Source organism: Corythoichthys intestinalis, chromosome 1, assembly GCF_030265065.1.
Source record: "Corythoichthys intestinalis isolate RoL2023-P3 chromosome 1, ASM3026506v1, whole genome shotgun sequence".
Lineage (NCBI taxonomy): Eukaryota > Metazoa > Chordata > Actinopteri > Syngnathiformes > Syngnathidae > Corythoichthys > Corythoichthys intestinalis.
The window spans coordinates 44,876,883-44,898,049 of NC_080395.1; the positions used below are offsets into that span (position 1 = coordinate 44,876,883).

Consider the following 21,167-nt stretch of genomic DNA (forward strand, 5'->3'; position numbering starts at 1 on the left):
TATCTACTGTCTGGAGGAGAGAGAGGAAGTGTGCGGATAACAAACGAGGTTGGAAAAACAGCTTGTTTTGGTGATTGATTGTTCGTCGTGGTTGCGGCCAACAGTAACCGTTAATCCTGCAACAAAAAAGTAGGTGAGACCAACTCTCCGTGCGTTCTCTATATCCAGTGCGATACTACAATAGATATTCCCGACATTTTGACTGGGTGGGTACGAATCATGTCAGGGTGGGCTGTGCCCACCCTGGCCCCCCCATACATCCGGCCCCGGCTAAGACAAGGGGCGCGATGCAACTGCAGCGACATACTACAGCGACATGCATCGCCCTCTGTCTGTGCGTCATCGCTCGTCTCTGATTAGCTATAAATTGGGAGGACATTTTAAAATTTCCGGTCTTTTCTGAGCGCCTACAAAATCCCATTCTTGGCAAATTATTCCACATTTTGTAACTGTCAATGAAACCGATGATGATGACAATAAACATTTCATTCACTCATACTGCTGCTTTTTTTATTCATTTCCCAGAAATCATGCCAAAAGGTATAATAAAGTATGTGCTGGTCGTGGTCGCACACTGCTAAAATGATACACTCCTCCATTTTGACAAAGTGTGGCATGTGGATGTCAATTTCTGGGTTGGTCAGTGTCCTCGCAGGTGATTTGTCAATCAATAAATCCATTGTTGATTGGCTGTAGTGCCAGGTGACAATGACAGAAATTGAACAAAATTCCCATGTTTAAGCTAATTTCTATGCAGTATACTGGTTGATGTCAAAACAAATAGAGGATAAAATATAGGTTCTAAAATTTGTATTTTTATGCATTTGTTATGAAAGTATTTATCGGTTCAAAAGTGAAAATTAGAGGAAAACTTGTCAATTTACAGTGTGCACCCCTGAATCTTCTGCTTGCGCCCCTTAAATTTTAAGTTAGGGGCCACTGTGCTCCTAGTAAAAAATGTTAATTTGGAGTCCTGACTTAAAGGCTGTATCAAATGAAAATGTCTTTTGAATTGGACACAACAGAGAACAGTGTTTTTAATATCCTCTCACATTTAAATGTATGAACCCTTTGTACATCTCAGCACTCTTCCAACTTTATCTCCATGATTTGCTCACGTTCACTCTGGACAATGTAGGGTGTATCTGTTGCACCAGAAATCTGTTGACACAAACAAAGGCACTCAAATTTTTATATTGCGAGCGCGGGTCATTCTCCAAAATGTGTCACATGGCACAGTTTGAGGGAACGAAAATGAAAATTTAGAATAACAATTTGATTATACTTCTTTACCAATGGAATACTGCATAGTTTTTAGTCTACAGTGGACATTCTTATGGCTATCTACAAACCTAATCTCTGAATTCACTCTAACATCTGTATTACCTGCAAATGAACGCGGTAGAGAGTATCTAAAATCAAAACACGCCTCGGCCTTTGAGCAAAACACCATTTCCTGTAAAGTTCATTCATCGCCAATTAAAGAAAGAGCATATCAGAATTAGCTTCGGTTAAATCTAGTACAAAGGCTGCCTTCTTTTTTTGTGATTAAATTAAAGTAATTTGAAGGGTTATTTCCAAGATTACACAAGAACTACAAAATAGAATTCCATGAAACTGTGGAGGGATGATACAAAGGTCAAGGGGAAAGGTTCATCTTGGTTGGTTCACCTTAAAATTGGAAATCAAAATACCTGGCACATTAACAGCTGTTGATGGCGGTAGACTTCAGAGTCATTCTACATGGAAGCGCTGCCACCAGTGTTGTTAATCTTACTTTAAAAAGTAATTAATTCTAGTTACAAATTACTTCTCCCAAAAAGTAATTGCATTAGTAAGTCAGTTACCTGAATGTAAGAGTAATTAGTTACTTGTACTTGTTACAAAGTAACTGGTGATAATTTTCATGTTTTTTTTTTTTTTTTTTTTTTTTTTTTCCCCCTCAAAAAAAAAAAAAAAAAAAAAAAAAAAAAGTGAAAAAGGTTTTTGGGACAATTGGGACCCTATACCCTGAATCAACTGTTAAAAGTTGTTACAATTGCTCCCATTATTGCAAAGTTCCCTTCTGTCTACTTTTGACATGTGGAAGTTTTAAAACTGTTTCATCATTTAAAGATAGGTTAAGTCAAGATTTTACCGATTTAGGAGTATTTTAGATAAAAAGTTACTTAGGTTCGCTAGGAAGGTTCTCAACAACAGAACCTTCCTAAAAAGTCTACTGCTTTAAGATGGCGGCTGTTTACTAACGCATCTAGTTCCTATACTGTACATGTTGCTAACACACCCGTGTCTGTCATTTCGCATCTAGATCTATATATATATACAGTATATGTGATATCTACCATGTCTACCATATCTACCATATCATGTGGGCGTAGTTTGTTGACTATCGGCTACAGTCAGGTATTATTGGAGCCACCTAGCATCGCGTTTGCTCAGCATCACAACTTTTTTGCCTCCTGCCCACTCCTGCTCTGCTCTGTCATCTCGGTGAGTCCGTCTCCCTCACTTTTATCGCGTCATTCAGCCAATATAGCAACGTATAGTAACGCATGCCTTTCAATCCTCAGTAACGGTAACGGCGTTGCCAAGATGAGAAAAGTAATTAATTAGATTACTCACTACTGAAAAAAAATAACGCCGTTAGTAATGCCGTTATATTCTAACGCCGTTATTAACAACACTGGCTGCCAACATACCAGTTTACTCATTGCTGCCATTGAAGGTGCTAAATATCCAATCCATTTTGACTGGGAGAACAGAATGGTCGCTGGCAACCCTCCCATTCAAAATGGGTTGGGCGTCTATAGACCCTACCCACGTGACGTCACAACTCCGCTCTCCTGAATGGTACCGCCCACTTGTCCGTCAAAACATAGTGTCAACCTGTTACGGCTACGTACATTTCTCCTATTTACGGCGTGTTTTTCTGCTCCTTAACATTAATAATCAAAATGGTGAAGGCGTGTGTGGCTGTTGGTTGCACTAACAGAGAAGATGGAAGGAGAGACTTGAAGTTTTACCGTATTCCGAGGGATCCAAAGAGAGCGAAATGGACGGCTGCAATTCGATGTGAAAACTGGGCACCAAAAAAATCACCACAGACTATGTAGTAGTCATTTTATATCCGGTAAGATGCATTTAAGATATACTTAGAGGGTTTTGGGCTGACAAATAACCACAATTAAGATCATTGCGAGGCTAATTGCCGACAACATACGACGTAGTACGACATAGTTTCAAATTCAAGATGTTTGTGACTTCCCTTTCTTCCACCATCGTTATTTTTTGAATAATATTTAGCTGGTACCAAGTGAAAGAAACTGGCCTCGTCTACGGGGCTGACAAATAACCACAATTAAGATCATTGCTAGGCTAATCGCCGACAACATACACGTATGTATGTAGTGAGAGTGCTATCGCTAAACCATATAAACATTAAAAGCCTTAACTCCATTGACAAACGACATGAAATACACTAGACTTGACAGTGGATGTTAGCAATAACAAAAGATTTTGAATTGAAAATTTCGTAACTCACCTTTCTAAGCACAAGATAGATTCCTGCCGAATTTTCGTGGACGAGGACCTGTTTCACCCAACCAGCAACGAAGTATTTATAAGCCTCCAAGCTCTTTAAGTTTTTCAAATTTTCGTGAGAATAGGCTGATTTTGTGTGGACAAGATAATTGTAAATATCAGCGTAGCAGATGTCAGGCAGACAAGGCGAAGACAGTGGGTCGAAAAACATCGATTTGGGCATCAAATATGGATCTGGCGACTGTATAGAACGAAGCTTTTCCACATAACGCCTTTTATGCAACACATCCAGTGAGTTTACGGCATCAGAAAGCACCGGGTCTTCCATGAAATGCATTTTAAATTCCTCGATCAATTGAAAACAATGCTAATACAGAGACCAAATGACGGACAAGTGGGCGGAACCACACAGCGAGCACGTGGTTTTGTGACGTCTGTGGGTAGGGTCTATAGCCGTCAATGGAATCCAATGAGTTAACTGTTATTCCTTTTCCTCTGTGAACATTGTTCTTCTCTCCTCATACTCTGGTCTTCATATTCCTTGGTCCAACGTACCTTCTTGCTCCACCCTTTCCTCTCAGTTCTGTCCAAATACTGACCTGCCATTGAACTGTAGGCACACTGCATGAGTGAACCTGCACTGTGAAGCACAGAGCTACAGTACGTGTTCTCATCTGCTTTCACATTGTCGTGATAAAACATGAGTGCACTTCAGATACAATGTCTCGCAAAAGTGAATTCTCTCAAGGCTCCACACAAAACACAAAAAAGTGCATTTTTGCAAATATTATCGAATCAGTCTTACTGAGAGAGTAATCACAATGATGAGTTCGTTTGAGAAGAAAGACATACAGTTTACTGTAGTTTTAGACGTTCTAGAACGAGCCAATGAAACTTATTCTGGCGCGTGTGGGTGGCTGTACTGATGCATGGATATGTTTAGATCTCTTCTTCTGTTGTTGAACAGATTGTCTGTTAAAATATATACTTACATGAAAGAATGTCACGCTATCTGTTTGCCTGTGTGTTTCCTCCCGCGCGCTCGCGACGGCTTTGGCGGTCGAGATAAAGCGAAGGCACGTTTGTTGGGTTGTGTTTGTCAGCCGCGATGGAGGCGAGCTGGAAAAAGCCCTTCATTTAAGCCTGGCGTGCCTCCATCAGTCCTAGCCTGTGATGTACAAAGAGCCCAAAGGAATGAGCTTCACAGCTGTTTGTAAACTATGGGAACAGGAAAGGTCAACAAAGTAATGCATTGCGTTTCTCGCTCGCTTTCTGTGTTTCGTAGTGAGACATCATGGCTGCCTCAGTGCTAGCGCCGCAGTTGAATTACTGTTCTGGCCTGGAGAATAATGGCGAAAGCATAACCCCATTGTATTCTTTGATAAACTCTGGAAAATGCATGGTATAAGCTGAGGAAGAGGCACGCTTTAAGGGCACAATTGCCTTGCAAATCTACCATGGCAAAGTTTTTTCTGAAGGAGGAGGGAGGAAGGGAGGATGATGAGTGCAAGAGAGGGATCCGGCATGTGGGCGACGGAGGGGGTCCGTGTTGCGGGGACACATGTTATCTCGGGGTGCAGAGGTCTTTGTTTGCAGGCCAGGGAGGTATAGATTTCCTCTCCATGTCAGCGCCTTTATTTACGGCTCAGCACTGAGAGGACAATAGCGAACTAATCCACAACTGCATCGGGATTAATATTCCGAGCGCAAATATTAATTCACTGTCTAAAAGGAGGAAATGCAGAACGTGACGAAAGGCTCAAACAAATAAAGAACAAAAGAAGCGAGGATCCTTGGCCAAAAATTTCCATCCCCACTCTTTCACATGAGTGCTTTTTACTAGAGCTCGTCTCAGCATTCTGTCTGATTTCTTTATTCATCTTCTTAATGATTTTCTATAGAAGACCGAGAGCTGGGGGAAGCTGAAAAGACGCGTGTTGTTTTTGGCTATTCTCCTCGCTAAGCTTGAGGTTTTCTGATCTGGATTTGAATATTTATGACAGAAAATAATAGAGGTTATAAAAATAAGTCTCCGCAGAGCCGGGCTGTAAGTTATAGGGGTAAACAATAACTCCTGTATCAAAGGAGAAGGGCGATGGTGGCCAGTTGTCTGATGCCTGTAAAACACTGACTACCTTTTCAGCCTGAAAACGGCAGAGAGAGTGAGTTTCGTTCTAATCTAAAAGCACCACTATTGAGTTTTGTTCTACTTCCAAACAAAACAGATGTGCTGCTGAGGTGAGATCGCTTGACTGGTTTCAAATATAGTTTCACTGGCTTTGACATTGAAATAAGTGACAGGATCCGTTAGTGACAGCTTTAACAGCACATCTTGAACTTCAACACATCTTGATCCAACAAACATGCTGGTTTGCATTTGAAACAACTGCCTTCTATTTGACGGTTATTTAAATTTGCTCATTTTCAAACAACCGTTAATATTGATTTAAAAAATTAAAAAAAAATAAAATAAAATGGTACTTTCAACTGTATTCCGGCAGAAAATTATCTATCTAGTCCACAGCGTATACCAAGCTGCCATCCCATTATTTAATACCAAGCCATAAGTTGTGAGGGGGGAAAAAATTCTTTTGATCATTCGCCATACTTTAATTCTTGATGGGTCAAGTGACTATTTTTGGTCATAAAAAAAAAATAAAAAAAATAAAGGAGTAAAAAACAGCCTCATAGAAATCTGCCATCCACATACATGGACATCCCATTTTGGTGTGTACAAGTGTGGCCTCCGTGATCCAAAATCGAATGGCCACATATCTGGACGCAGGATCTCAATTGTTATTATTTTTATTATATGCACTGTATTTTTTTTAATGAATAAGTGCAATTAATGAAACAATTATAAATGTTAATGAAAAGATTAATACAATTATAATGGAATACACACTGAAATACACTACTGTCATGGCCACCCAATAACTGAAGTTGATTTTTCATTTTTCTTTTTTTTTTTTCCTTTTAATTCATAGTATTTAACTCGTTACATGCCCTTGACAACCATACCTGTCCAATTTGTCTAACCTGAGAGGACTAGCCATAGACTTCATAATGGTATTGACGGGACACGGGGCGCGGGGTCGATTTATCGGGGGCCTATCTCCGTCAAAGCTGACCAAGTGGAAACACAGACAAAGAGCTTTTTATGTTGAAAATTCTTGTGAATAAATGCATAAATCCTTCAATTCTTTATAGATATGGACGTAAAACAGTCTTGATTCTTGATTAAAAGCAAAAAAATGAAAATAACGGGCTGTATAATTTATTTTACGTAAATATGTTGAGTATGCTGCTCGTCTTTAAGTCACTGTGGCGCCGCCTTACCACAACAAAGAGCTTTTCACGTTGAAATTCTTGTGAATAAATGCTTAAAACCCTGAATTCTTTATAGATATGGACGTAAAACAGTCTCGATTCTTGGTTAAAAATAAAAAACGAAAAAAAATACGGGCAGTATAATTTATTTTACGTAAATATTTCGAATGTGCTGCTTGTCTTTAAGTAACTGTGGTGCCGCCTTACCAAAACAAAGAGCTTTTTACGTTGAAATTCATGTGAATAAATGCTTGAATCCCTGAATTCTTTACAGACATGGATGCAAAACAGCCTCGATTCTTGGTTGAAAGCAAAAAAAACACACAAAAAAAACGGGCAGTATGATTTATGTAAATATGTCAAATGTGCTGCTCATCTTTAAGTCACTCTGGCGCCGCCTTACTGCAACAAAGAGCTTTTTACGTTGAAATTCTTGTGAATAAATGCTTTAATCCCTAAATTCTATATAGATATGGACGTAAAATAGTCTTGATTCTTGGTTAAAAGCAAAAAAAAAAAGAAAACGGGCAGTATTATTTAATTTACGTAAATATGTCGAATGTCCTGTTCATCTTTAAGTCACTGTGGTGCAGTCTGACCATAACAAAGAGCTTTTTACGTTGAAATTCTTGTGAATAAATAAATTAACCTGAATCCCTGAATTCTTTATAGATATGGACGTAAAACAGTCTCGATTCTTTGTTAAAATACCAAAGAACCGGGCAGTTAGCATTTATTTTTCGTAAATATTGCAAACTATGATGCCAATGCCGTAGTGGCTAATTTCTCTCATTGATTTTTTTCACAACGTTTTAAAATGCATGCGTGGTATGAAAAATATAATATTTACCTTGAATGCTTGACAAATCACTCCTGAGACAATCATTCCTGTTTGTATGCGGTACAGCTTTTGTACTTCTATCCTAAATCCGCCGTTGAATCGCTGCATGTGTCGCTGCGACCGACTGCGGATAACTTAAGCTGATCGTGGATGGGCCCCCTGCTTGAAGGCGTTGCGCAGTGACTGGCCGAATTCACTTGTCAATACAATTATGAAGTCAATGGACTAGCTTTGAATGCTCATCTTTCAGTCATTGATAGCGCAAACCCTCCCAGTCAAAATGGATTGGACTTCTAGCGTCGTCAAAGGCAGCTAATGAATAGCGCTGTAAAGGGTTAACCATCTTGATCTACTTCATTTGCATGGAAAAGCTGCTGATTAGAAAAACTTGATCTCTTTTACACTGAATTATCAAATATAACAATGTCCAAACAAAGCAAGTGTGCCTCTCCCCGCTACTGCTATGCAATACATGTGCACACTCTGGAACAATAATCCCACACTGGGGGGTAAAGGCCTGTTGTATCACACCCTGAAAAAAAACATTTTATTGTTCAAAGGCATGTCACAGAGGTCCGGACCATTGATAAGGTCTAATGTGATGAGGGACTGTAAACTTCATCTTTTATACATGGGGACATAATGTGAAAGGTCATCTTATCTTAATCCTCAAATCGGCAGCATACAGGCTCATTGCCCTGTTTCATAAAAGTTAAGCAAAGAAATAATCTTCGAGTCCATTCTAAAGAAGCACCTTTATTATCTTCTCCGCACGGTCCAATCAGAAGACATCATTAGAATGTGCTACCAATGCACTGTAAGGAATGATTATTTTTCCTTTCTAATCGACTCCGATCGTATCATAGAATCAGCTGGACTCCGGACTCGTGGTGAGAAGCTTTATTATGTCCAGTGATTAATCATCAAAAACGGCTTTATCCCACCTCCTCCTTCCAACATTGCTACCCGGCTTCATACACAGAATACAAAAAGAGCATCTGCGCTGTCATGGTGCTTGCAGGAAAGCTGGTAAATGGCACAATATCTTTAATAAGGCTACAGTTTTACAGTGGTCCCTTCACCTGGGGAATTTAATTCACTCGGTGCTCGCAACTCAAATTACTTGTATTTCAAATAAACTTTTCCCATTGAAATGAAATGCTGTTTAACTTTTTCAGTTCTAGTGGTGTAGTGTGTGATGTAGTTTTCTAATAATAGAGAGATTTTAAAGAGTATTATTCTGTTGGTTTTTAGAAAATAATGCACTCCTCAGAGCATTTGTTTTCCCCAGAGGAAGTATGTAAATACCAGATATAAATATGATAACTTCAAGATCAGATGTTAAAAAGACAGACTATGTGACTATTTAACTATTTGCACAACTATGTGATCTACTACATTTCCCATCGTTCCAGTTTTGGAGCTCATTCATGATTTAATTTTTCATATCATGTAACTGTTTGGACCTAAAGTAATTTCCCGAATATAGGGCGCACCTGTGTATAACGCGCACCCCAAATTTACTTGTAAAATCTAGGGAAAATTATTGTACCCGTGTATAATGCGCACCCTAATTTTAGCACCAATAAATAGAAGAATACAAGAAAACAGAGCTCGTGTACAGATACAGAAATGTCATTTTACTGACTGGTGAAACACAGCACAAGCATAGCATATCGGTAGTTCAAAACATTACCATAAACTGACAATATGTACGGTAGTAAAACGACTTGACAACTTCTCCAACTTAACAGAAACCAGGAGAAAGCAAAACAGGTATGACTTTTCTTTTAAAGGCAGCTGTATAACTTGCTTGTTTCATCATGATGAATAAATGTTTTTTCCATGGATTGATACGGTAAAATAAAAGTGATGACTAAAGTCGGAAATCGGAAAGAGCGTATCGCTGTAGACTGTAACAATAGGAACTATTGTTATTTGGGTTTGAGTTTCCCGAGGAACAGATATAGTTGACGGACACAGGAAGTCTGTTGTGTTACGTTTGTTATGGTCCGAGTTGCCGAGTTGCAACAAACGTTGACTCAAATGAGTTCAAGAAACTACATTATGTGCTTTACGAAGAATGAAAAAAGCAGAATTTAACACAGACGAAATCACTCAACCAATCAGAGTGAAGTATTACCGAAACAAAATGGCAACGTCATGTACCGTAATCGTCGGCAACGGTTCACCACATACGTTTTTTTCAATGCAACATGGCCGTGTCAATTAAAAAAAAATCTGTCTTTATATATACATATATATTATATTTCTGTCTCCATCCCTGTACCCGTGTATAATGCGCACCCATGATTTTACAAGTTGATTTTAGGAAAAAATTCGGGAAATTACGGTATTACCCGTAAAAGACATCTCATGGGTTTGTCGTCATAATGTTTTCAGGTTCAACTTGTTAGATTTCAATTTACCACAGTACAGTTTGGAACTTAAATCCGGAACATGACGATCTACAGTACTCGGTTCTTTAAGTGGGATGTCTGTTTTCGGTAACATCTACGAATTTGTGGGACAACATAAAAAAAATTACATACCATACTCAACTGGAAATTGAAATGACATAACACTGTTCTCTATAGTCCTGAAAGTGCAACAATATCAACATACTATATAAAAGAGCAATATTTCAGCATGAGCTAGTACACGCGCTCACTAGTTTTAGATGCAACAAAAATGCTTCTACAACTCAATAATTCTTCCCCACATCCATGCATCCCCCAAATGAGCTCGATGTTTTTGTCGTTGTTTTGATTGCTGCTAGATCGGTGTCATTCCTTTTGAGACGGAATTAACACAGTGGTGTTGACTCCCAAAAATAATGAGGATGGATCACAATCACGGTACAAGTAGAATTCTAAACAATGTGGTCAAAGGAGTTATTGTTGCAAGTTTGGGATTGTGTTGTTCAGGATCTATTTGTTCCCCACCTAAAGTGTGTCAAATGTAGACAGATAGTTAAATATTTATTCCTTTGACTGCAGTTCATATTAGAGTGTTATTGTTTGTTTCATTTTGTTTTCCAACCCTAATTTGCCGTCGTACAGGTTCTTCACCCCCAACCCCCCCGCGCCGTAAATCGTGCAACCACACATAAACTTGAAGAAAGGTAGGACTCGTCCTGTGGCCTTAATTAGAAGGAAATTGTGAACAGGCGCCTGCCTTTCTTGTACAGATTATCCATAGTTTATGACTGACTGTTTGAAGTTGTAACACATTCCGAATCAGCACTGCTGGAATAGGGCTCTTATAGGACATTGTTGTCTTCAATTATTTTCAGTTATATTCTCGTCTGTAACAGACGGGGGTCATCTATTATTTAAAGACACAATCGTTGCTGTTTATCTGGGATCCTTAAAACCGGGTTATCTTTTTCCATTCTTTTTTAATATATATATCTATATTACAAGGAACAAATTATAATAAAGTGCAGTTTCAAATAGATGCTTGTCTTTCCAGTGCTGGAGCTCATCTGCCATTGTGGTGATTTAATATAAACGGTGCTACGCAGCCGCCAAGAGACGAGATATAACGAAAATCACAAATGCTTTAGTGTGTACATAATAGCCACACGCAGATACGAGCTATCACGAAGGCAACCTGGGTACACATTTAGCTTTGAACAAACAATTAAACACACTGCCATCCATATGTTGACTCTAACAATGGTAAACATGAACTGTTCAATTCCTTCATTTTCAACCGGAGGATCTTCAACGTTGTTGATTGGGTGATACAGAAGATTTAGCAGCATTCATGTTCCTAATAAAGTTTTAGGACAACTTCAACACAATAGTATGCTCATAAAAAAAAAAATCTTAAGAAAACTGAGCATTCCAAAACACACTCAAAATCAATAGATAGGTCTGTAAGTACAAATGATGCATCGAATCCGTTTTGACTGGGAGAGGCTGGCAGCGAATGATCTCTGCCAGCCCTTTCAGTGAAAATGGATTGGACATCTAGCGCCAACAATAGCAGCCAATGAGTTGTCCTATAAAGGCTAACCATCTTGTTCTACCACATGACAATGGAAAAGATGCTGAGTAGAAATACCTGGTCTGGCCATATACAGTATAAGGTAATTAAATTTTAAGGAAATTCCATGTGCGTTGAATCCTCTCTTTGGCTATGCCGAAGGATTTGTAAAATGTTTTAAGAGTGTACAGTGGTTTCTCATGATTTTAGTTCGATACATGACAAAGTACCTCCAATTAAAAATTGATAGAATATTTATACCGTCCTTTTGGAAAAAAAAAAAAAAAACTCTTTCAAGTTCAGCCTAGAAAAGAAACAAACAAAAAATACAGTAACTTTAATAAAAAGGAAATAGCACTTTAAAATACAGCAATGCATTAAGTGATAGTTATTACACTTAAAATGTTAACATTATTTTCTACAATTAATGGCACATGCTGTTGTTCACGCTTAACAAGATGGTCGAAACTCCTCAGTAAGCCAGAGTATGATTAGCTCAGAATACATGTCTGCATGCATTCTATTATCTGTATGTCAATTGCTTTAACATTTCTATAAAAAATATATGTTGCTTAAAGATACAATGGTGGTATCTGCCATGATATTATGCTCCTATCTCAAATTTTTGCTCACATGTCAAAGCAAAAAAAAAAAAAAGCTCTCTCGTTAACTGGATCTCTGATGTCCAAGGCTGTACTTTTATACAGTAACTCTCTATAAGAATCTCACCCATGTTTTTCCATTTTAGTAGTCAAGTAACTCAAAAGTCACTACATTAATCTACTCTCCTCATTACAGTGGCATTTTGACTGCACAGATATGTCTTTATTTGTTAAATTGTGTGACTAACTTGTGGGTCTGACTCAAGTAACATCAACCTGCCAGACAGATTTCATATTTGAAGGAGAATTTGTCTTTAACAACTTCACACCCATACTAAGCAGTCTTCGTCACCACTCTCATATTCCCTATTATTAAAACCTTGAAGAAATGTGGGACTAATGTTAAGATGTGACTCCACCCTTGAATGAAGGAGACAAAGTGCAATCAATAGAGGATATAAGCAGCCCAGCAGGGTCAGGAGACCCTCCTGTACAGCAGCCACAGCACATCCAGTAGGGTTCCTTATAGATTCTGGGGGACTGACCTCTGACAACCTGAGCAGATAAAGTTGCTGTGGCCATCGTGACCTCAAGCCAATAGTCCAGCATCTGGTCAGCCTGCTTGTCTTTATAATGAAGTGGTCACTATTGCCTTTCTGTCACTCAGCAATTACCGCTAGAGATATAGAGCTGTAGATAGGATGTGAATGCACAAAGAGGTAGTGGTCACCATATTACATTCACAAGTGAAAGGAGCAGTAAAGTGACATATAAACTACTCTAATATGGAGCGGTAATGGCTGTGAGCAAGATGAATCAAAACGAGTCTGACAACTTCAGTGGGACTGTGTGTGCATGGATATAGCTATTATCTGAGTTTGCTATGCTCTATTAAAAATAAATTAATTAATAAATAAGAATCCACACAATGCTTAATTTACATAAATAACCAAACAATTGTGTTTCCTATAAGCTTTATTGAGCCAGTGCACATATTTTACAAAATCCCACAGCACACCAAAAAACAAAAATTCTCCAAAAATTCTCCAAACAATTATAAGTAGGTATTTACTGACATCAAGACAGACAAGGCAGCTCCTTACAATGCACGGAGGGTTAAGTCCATCATCCTGAGGCTCTACACAAAGTGGAAAGAGGGAGGCCGAGGACTAGTGAGCATCAGAGCCACTGTCCAGGAGGAAACTACATCTCTCTAAGACTACATCATGAAAATGGCCCCCAGTGATGACCTGCTTGGTGAATGCCTCAGGCAACAGAAGCCCAGTAAGGCGGAGGACCCTGAGGGGCTATCATGGAAGCACAAGCCCCTGCATGGTATGTACCACCGTCAAATTCAGGCGGTTGCTGACATGGGCAAAACATACCAGTGGCTGGAAAAGGCCGGACTGAAAGACAGCACTGAGGCACTGATCATGGCAGCACAAGAACAGGCCCTAAGCTCAAGATCAGTAGAGACCGGGGTCCATCACACCAGACAGGACCCCAGGTGCAGGATATGCAAAGAGGCCCCTGAGACAGTCCAGCACATCACAGCAGGGTGTAAGATGCTGGCAGGCAAGGCATACATGGAACAACATAACCAGGTAGCGGGCATAATGTACAGGAACATCTGTGCCGAGTACGGACTGGAGACCCCAGAGTCAAGGTGGGAAACACCTCCAAAGGTGGTCGAGAACAACCGAGCCAAGATGCTGTGGGACTTCCAGATCCAGACAGACAAACTGGTGATGGCCAACCAGCCTGACATAGTGGTGGTGGATAAAAATCAGAAGACAGCAGTAGTGATAGATGTAGCAATCCCGAGTGATAGCAACATCAGAAAGAAAGGAACACAAAAAGCTGGTGGAATACCAAGGGTTGAAGGAAGAGTTGGCGAAAATGTGGGGAGTGAAGGCAATAGTGGTGCCAGTAGTGATGGGGACACTAGGGGCAGTAACCCCCAAGCTGGGTGCATGGCTCCAACAGATACCAGGAACAACAACCGACATCTCCGTTCAGAAGAGCGCAATCCTAAGGACAGCTAAGATCCTGCGCAGAACCCTCAAGCTCCCAGGCTCTGGTAGAGGACCCAAGCTTGACCTCACCCTCTTCCCATCTCCCCTGGTAGGGTCGGTGGGTGTTCGTCTCCCCTACCAGAGGCCTGCGAGCTTGAGGGTCCTGCACAGAATCTTTGCCGTTCCTAGGACTGCGCTCTTCTGGATGGAGATGTCTGATGTAGAGCTGAAACGAGTACTCGAGCAACTCGAGTAACTCGAGTTTAAAAACTGATCCGAGTAATTTTATTCACCTCGAGTAATCGTTTATTTTGACAGCTCTAAGCATCACGTTTTGCTAGGACTACTTTTAATGCGGGACAGCGCGCTGTCACGTGCGGAGAGGAAGAGGAAGAAAAAAACAAAAAACTTACCGCAGCCGACAGCCCCCACAAACGACGCCGACGTTGCTAAATACTAGCCCGCACAATGCTACATTGGTAACAGGCAGCGTCTGGTGCGTCTCATAGAGATCACATGTATGTTGAACTAGATGCACAATGACAGACTCGGCCGCGTCTGGGCAGCGTTTGTAAACAGCCGCCATCTTAAAGCAGTACAGCGCTAAGCGCTAATAAAGAGCGCTAAGCGCTAATAAATAAGATTAACGTTACTGTCGCTACTAGCTCACGGAACGTTAGCCCTGCGGAGGGCTAGGTTTCAATTCATTAAGACCACTGTCGATGCGTGGCTAACGTGTCTTACATACAGGCTTTAACATAACATAGCATTGTGGAGTGATGAGGGTGTAAAATAAAAACTTAATCATGCTAACTATCAATTTTAGCTCAGTAGTCATTGCTGGATAAAACACCAAGTAGCACTGGTCCCTAATGTGCTCCAATACAGCCTGTATCATACATTTATTTTGAACACAGCAAAAACTCAAAATCCTATCAGGACTTACAGTTTAGACTAACTTAAAACTTAACTAGAACTTAAAAATGGCTTGACACAAAGAGAAATTCAATTGAAACACGTGGGAAAAAATCCTAACTTTTAAGTGATGTGTGTTATCAAGCATAATGGCATTTTTAGGTAAGATATATATATATATATATTAATAAGATCTAAAAGTTTTTTGAGTGAAAGCAGTGAATTAGTCTTTTTTTTTTTATTCTAGTTACATCTGAGATGCAATTGTTGGCTGTTTTCAACAATATACATCGAAAATAAAGACATTGATTGACTGTAAATGGTTCAAGATTACATGAAATGTCTTGTTTTCTCATGTATATGTATAATTGCTCTTCACCTAAAAATATATTTGTTTTATCCGATTACTCGATTAATCGATAGAATTTTCAGTCGATTACTCGATTACTAAAATATTCGATAGCTGCAGCCCTAGTCTGATGTTTTTCCAGATATGTGCTGGAGCCACTTCTCCAGTGTGGGGGACACAGCCCCCAATGCTCCTATGACCACGGGCACCCCTGTTGCTTTCACCTTCCAGGCTCTCTCCAGCTTTTCCTTGAGACCTTGGTATTTCTCTAGTACCTCATGTTCCTTCTTCCTGATATTGCCATTGTTGGGGATGGCTTGAGCGATCACAATGACTGTCTTCTGCTGCTTATCCGTGATCACGACGTCCGTTTGTTGACCACAACCATCTTATCAGTGTGTATCTAGAAGTCCCACAGGATCTTAGCCCTCACATTTTCTACCACCATGGGAGGTGTTTTCCCATTGCGATCTAGGTGTCTCCAATCCATACTCTGCACGGATGTTTCTGAACACTATATTGGCTACTTGGTTATGGTGTTCCATGTTTTCTTTGTCTGCCAGTATCTTACACCCTGCTGTTATTTGCTGGACTGTTTAAGGGGCCTCTTTGCACAGCCTGCTCCTGGGATCCTGTGTGGTGTGGTATATCTGGGCCTCTATTGCTCTGGTGCTCAAGCCCTACTCCTGTGCTGCCATGATAAGCACCTCTGTGCTGTCTTTCAGTCCAGCCCTCTCTAACCGTTGGTAGGACTTGTTCAGATCTTTCACTTCAGTTATCTGTCGGTGGTGCATCCCATGCAGAGGTTTTTCCTCCCATGATGGTTCCTCCAACTCCTCTTTTCCAGTTTCCAGTGCCTGAGACATTCACTAAGTGCTTCATCTCTTGTGGCTATCTTCGTGATGTATTCATGAAGCTTACTTGACTGTTGCAGCTTTCCTTGTTGCCTCTTCATGGCCCCATTCTTAAGTCTGTATCCATAGCCAGTTTTGTTGATCAATTGGCCGAGGGTTTCAGGCCTAAGCAAAACAGCAGTGGCGATAGGGCAGCTCCTTGGTGTAATTCACATTTCATGGAGACTTGCGCAGTTGGCTCGAAGTTGCCCTATAGGGTGGTCTGCCACAGCCTCATTGAGTTTGCAACAACGGCTTTTAGTGTGATGTTGACCTTGTACAGCTTCAGACATTCCAAGATCCATGTGTGTGGCATTGAGTCATGGGATATATATATATAAAATCGGGGTGTAATTCATACTGTAAAACATAATAAAGACTTCTAGCATTAGTTTTGTGTTCAATTAAACAGGCCCAGTTTTCAAGTACATTTGCGATCAAATAGAGACCAGATCATCATCATAATTTGTGAATAGGGTTTGTCGCTGTCTTGTGAGGTTTTTATGACATAACATTGAGCCTTGCCTCAACAGAGGTTCGAACATACTGGGAGAAAGTATACATTGTATCATTATCAACACTAATTCATGACAACTAAGCCACTTTCAGACAAAATAAACGTCAACATTACCAGGTACAGCGACCCGCAATCTACCAGCATCGTGAATTTCAGGCACAGGGGAATGTTAGGGAATTTAACCTAACCTTGATCTGCAGCATTCACATGACTTGTGCAACTCGGGAATGGTGTCATGTCTGCTTACTTTTTTACGGTCCACTGAGTAAAGTTAATTTAATAATTAATTAAATAAGTTAATAACTGTAACATTCTGACCTATTCAATTGTTAGACAACGACACATCCTCAATCACAAAGTTGTTTTTAAATAAATAACAATAATACAAAGAAAATGAACACTCGTATTCCTTTGCTCAGCCAAAGAGTCCTGCACTGTCCTACAAAAAGTTAACAGTCTCTTCCTAAACTCTGAGATCAGTGAACAGTTGTCTGGTCTAGTTTGTTAATGAGTTAGTTAATAAGCTACTTGTTTGCTGTTTGTCAAATGTTGTTTTTCAATTTTAAAGTGAGGAGATTCAGTGTAGTCAATGGTACTTTACCTGCAGCAGTCACACATAAGACGATCCGGTTGGCAATATACCAGACTTGTGACGAAGTTGCGAGCCGGCACTGTCAATGTCAACTGAGTCAGCAAATTGCATTCACACATAAGCGCGTACTAAGTAAATATTAGCAGATTTAAGCATATGTCTCGAAGGGGCTCTAATGATAATAATAAATGCATTTACATTGGCATAATTTAACAATACAATAAACCCGGGATTTTGATGGTGGTTAGCAAACAAACCCTGGGTGAATTGAGGAAATTTGGTCAAAGCACCACATGCACAAACTGAAACTTTTAAACGTTTTTTGTATGTGAGCATTTAACATTTTTTGTGTGGGGTTTATTTACATGTTGTTGACTAATTTCCAATAAAATACAGGTACAAAATGTAATAATCCTGCTTGTTAGTTGAGGTCCTCGACAAGTTGACCAAGAATATGTTTGCCCACCCTTCCAATAAAGGTATTTTCCCTTTACCCCAACCATGTGTTTACAGATTACAGTTTGTTGTAGTATGTGGTCTTGAATAAGATAAAACAAGGACATTCTTCCTCTTTTGTCTCTCTCTGTTATCAAATGGGTCTTCAGTAACATTCTGGCGATACAGCTGATTAATTGGGATATGAGTAAAGTGAGGAATTACTACACAAACATAATGATACATTTTGATATCTGTTATATAAACAACTCGGACAGTACCAAACAAAACTGAGCCTTAATTGCTTTGCCAAGATTTTTGAGAGTTACTTGGGACTTTTTCATCCTGAACCTGAAATTTTGGATATGTAATTAGAAAGTTTGCAATATAAATTGATTATTAAGTAATTATTAACATTTCCACTAGCGTTGTAAGTTCCCAATTTCACGACGATACAATACCAATTGTTTTGACAATAAAATGATATGTGCCGGTATTTCAAAGTCAAAGCGATTCAAGGGCCTTTAATCTTGTTTAACACCACCACTTACATTCACCTAAAGTAATGAACTAGATAAGGCAATTTGGATGTTTTCGACAATTATTCTTGATTAAAACATTTCAAACATTTGAATGAAAGCATTTTTTTTAACAAAATGTTGAGATATTGCCATGATTTCGACAAGAAACTGAGGAGTTTTTTGTGTGTTGATTGATTTCGATTGTAATCGATTTATCGATCCAGCTCAATGAATCATTACACCCGTTATCTCCATCCATGGTCACTACAGTACCTAGAAATACTTTACTGTCTTATTTGTGCATTATAATTAACAACTGGGCCAAAGTGTTTTATGGAGTTTTTTTCAGCAAAAAATATTCAAGAATATTTATGATCAATAATAAATACAAATCAACAAATTCATTGGTCATTCAGGTGCGAGTAGATGAAGAAATGCACCTGCGTTCAAATTTTAGAGACAATTTGCTCCCATTTATGGGTAGAATGTGGCCTGCATATGCATATATGTTGACAGTGAGATGTCTAATGGAGCTAAATATGGATGTTAGGGTCATGCACAAATTGAAGTCCTGCTCACGTTCTGTTGACACAGGGTCATGGTGTTGTAAATCCCCATAGCCATCCACTTGCTGCTGTCAGAGACTCTCCGAATTCTTCCGCGTGCTAACTATTTAGTCATCAATGATTTGCTTAAGTGGAATTGACTTTTATCTGCGATGTGCTGTGGGGCTGCCACCGGCAATCCGGCATCCCCCTTCCTCAGCGTTCCTGCCATAGCCTGGTGTCACACGCAGTACATTGCCATTGGCAGCTGAGCGAAGCCTAATCAATGGGCCGGGTCAGGGATGGCCCGCGGCGCTGCTGTGGGTGGGCTATTGATCTGACAAACACGCTTCCACAGGTCGCATTGACCAACCTTGAAGTGGCAGCCTCACGGAAAGTGGGAGACGACAAATTATTGTTGATACTTTGTCAGCTGCAAACTGCTGACGAAACACTCGTAAAATTATTTTTTTCTATTGATTAACCACTAATGTGCCACGCCGTCTTTATTTACGGCGGCTCGGGGTCGTTGGTCGAATTGATATTTCAAACAAAAAGCATTAAGAAACGCTGAGCGCACATTACAATCAGAGAAGTTCAATACCAGTCATGTCTTTGTCACTCTTTCAGACCTGTGGCCAATGAGCACAAAGTCAAGTTATTTTTGACGCAATTTTAAAAGCTGCTCCCTCAGCTCCTTATCAGCGGCACAATAAGAACTCTTGGGAACAATTAAACGGGGGTTTTAACTTGAGTCAGAGGTAAAAATAATCACGCAATGTTTCCAAATGGAAGTGACTTCAAAAGAGCTATTCAGTTATCACAAAGTGTGTGCCTCTCCCTCCTGTATTCCCCCACTAAATCTCTGTTGCTGAAGAACTATTGGAACACATGACAAGCATATTTACCCCGCTTCACAAACCAGACCCAATGTGGAATTCAAAGCCTTTTTAAAAAAAAAAAAACTTTTTTTTTCCCCCCCTCGACTGGAATTGACAGCAGAATAAATACGTATTGTCTATGAGACTTTGTTGTTGTGCGCGAGAGATCCTGTGCAGAGCAGGCAATTATGTTTGCTATTACAGGAATATGTCTTGCTCTGCTTACGAGAAAATTAAGTTTCGTCAGAAATATTTGTCATTAGTCCTTTTCGAAGTTGGCAGCGGTATGAGAAGAGAAATTAAATGTAATCACAAAAATCTGTCTTCCTGTCGGAGCTCACAAATGAATAGAGACTCATTTTCTAGTTTTAGGAACAGCTGATTATTCCTGACATTTTTACAGAAATGTAGCACTGCATTGAAATTGTGTATTCAACTAATATTTTGTTTATCTTTGCAGGTGATGCCTTCATCCAGTTTTGCTCTTCTTGGACCGGGGAGTCCCTAAAATCCCAGTATAGCTTTGGAAAACTCTGGAAATACCTGGAATTCTAGGAGTAAATCAACAAAATGTTTCAAGGTGCCCAGGCACCACATTAATAGCTTTAAAGACTAGAGTATAATTTTTACAACACAACAAAGGAAGAGACGGAAGCGAGTACACCGGCGATTGCTGGCAACCAGCCAGCGTTTGGCCACCGCTGTTTGGACGAACCTACTGTGACCGGTAGGACGTGACCTTTCTGCCTGCTGGCTTCAAACGGACACTTGAAAAGACAGCACTGCCAGAGAAGAGTCAGTGTGGGAGGAAGAGAGACCAAAAACCCCATCAGGTAAGGTGATGACCATCCTCTTCCCCTGCTGTCCAAAGCTTGAGCCTTTTACCTTTCGCTGGGCTTTGAAAACATTTATCCCCACTTTCTGTCTTCCTTATTGTTAGCTCCCCTTCTGTGTTCACATACACAATACTTGGTTGATAAATGTCTCACTTTCATGTTCTGCTCCTTTCCTTTATGGGTACCTGACTCACAATATGTGGATGTTGTTTGGCTAATAGACCTTCTCTCTGAGTTCTCCATTGGACTCAGTTCCAGGCTGGTAGGGTTTTCATTGCCACATTGTTTGGACATCGAAATCCAGGACACGTGTAGAAAATTCTGCCAACACAAAAATAATCGTGGGATACATCTAACACTGT

At 39.9% G+C, this 21,167-nt stretch overlaps 1 protein-coding gene across 13 annotated transcripts in view; it reads left to right on the top strand.

The window, feature by feature from the left end:
- zfhx3b (zinc finger homeobox 3b) overlaps window positions 1–21,167 on the top strand; it is a 533,557-nt gene that overhangs the window by 301,149 nt on the left and 211,241 nt on the right. For all 13 annotated transcript variants that reach the window (XM_057852651.1, XM_057853147.1, XM_057853219.1 and 10 more), the window contains one exon: window positions 20,430–20,802. The gene's annotated coding sequence lies outside the window, so the exon portion shown is untranslated. The remainder of the gene's footprint in view (window positions 1–20,429; window positions 20,803–21,167) is intronic.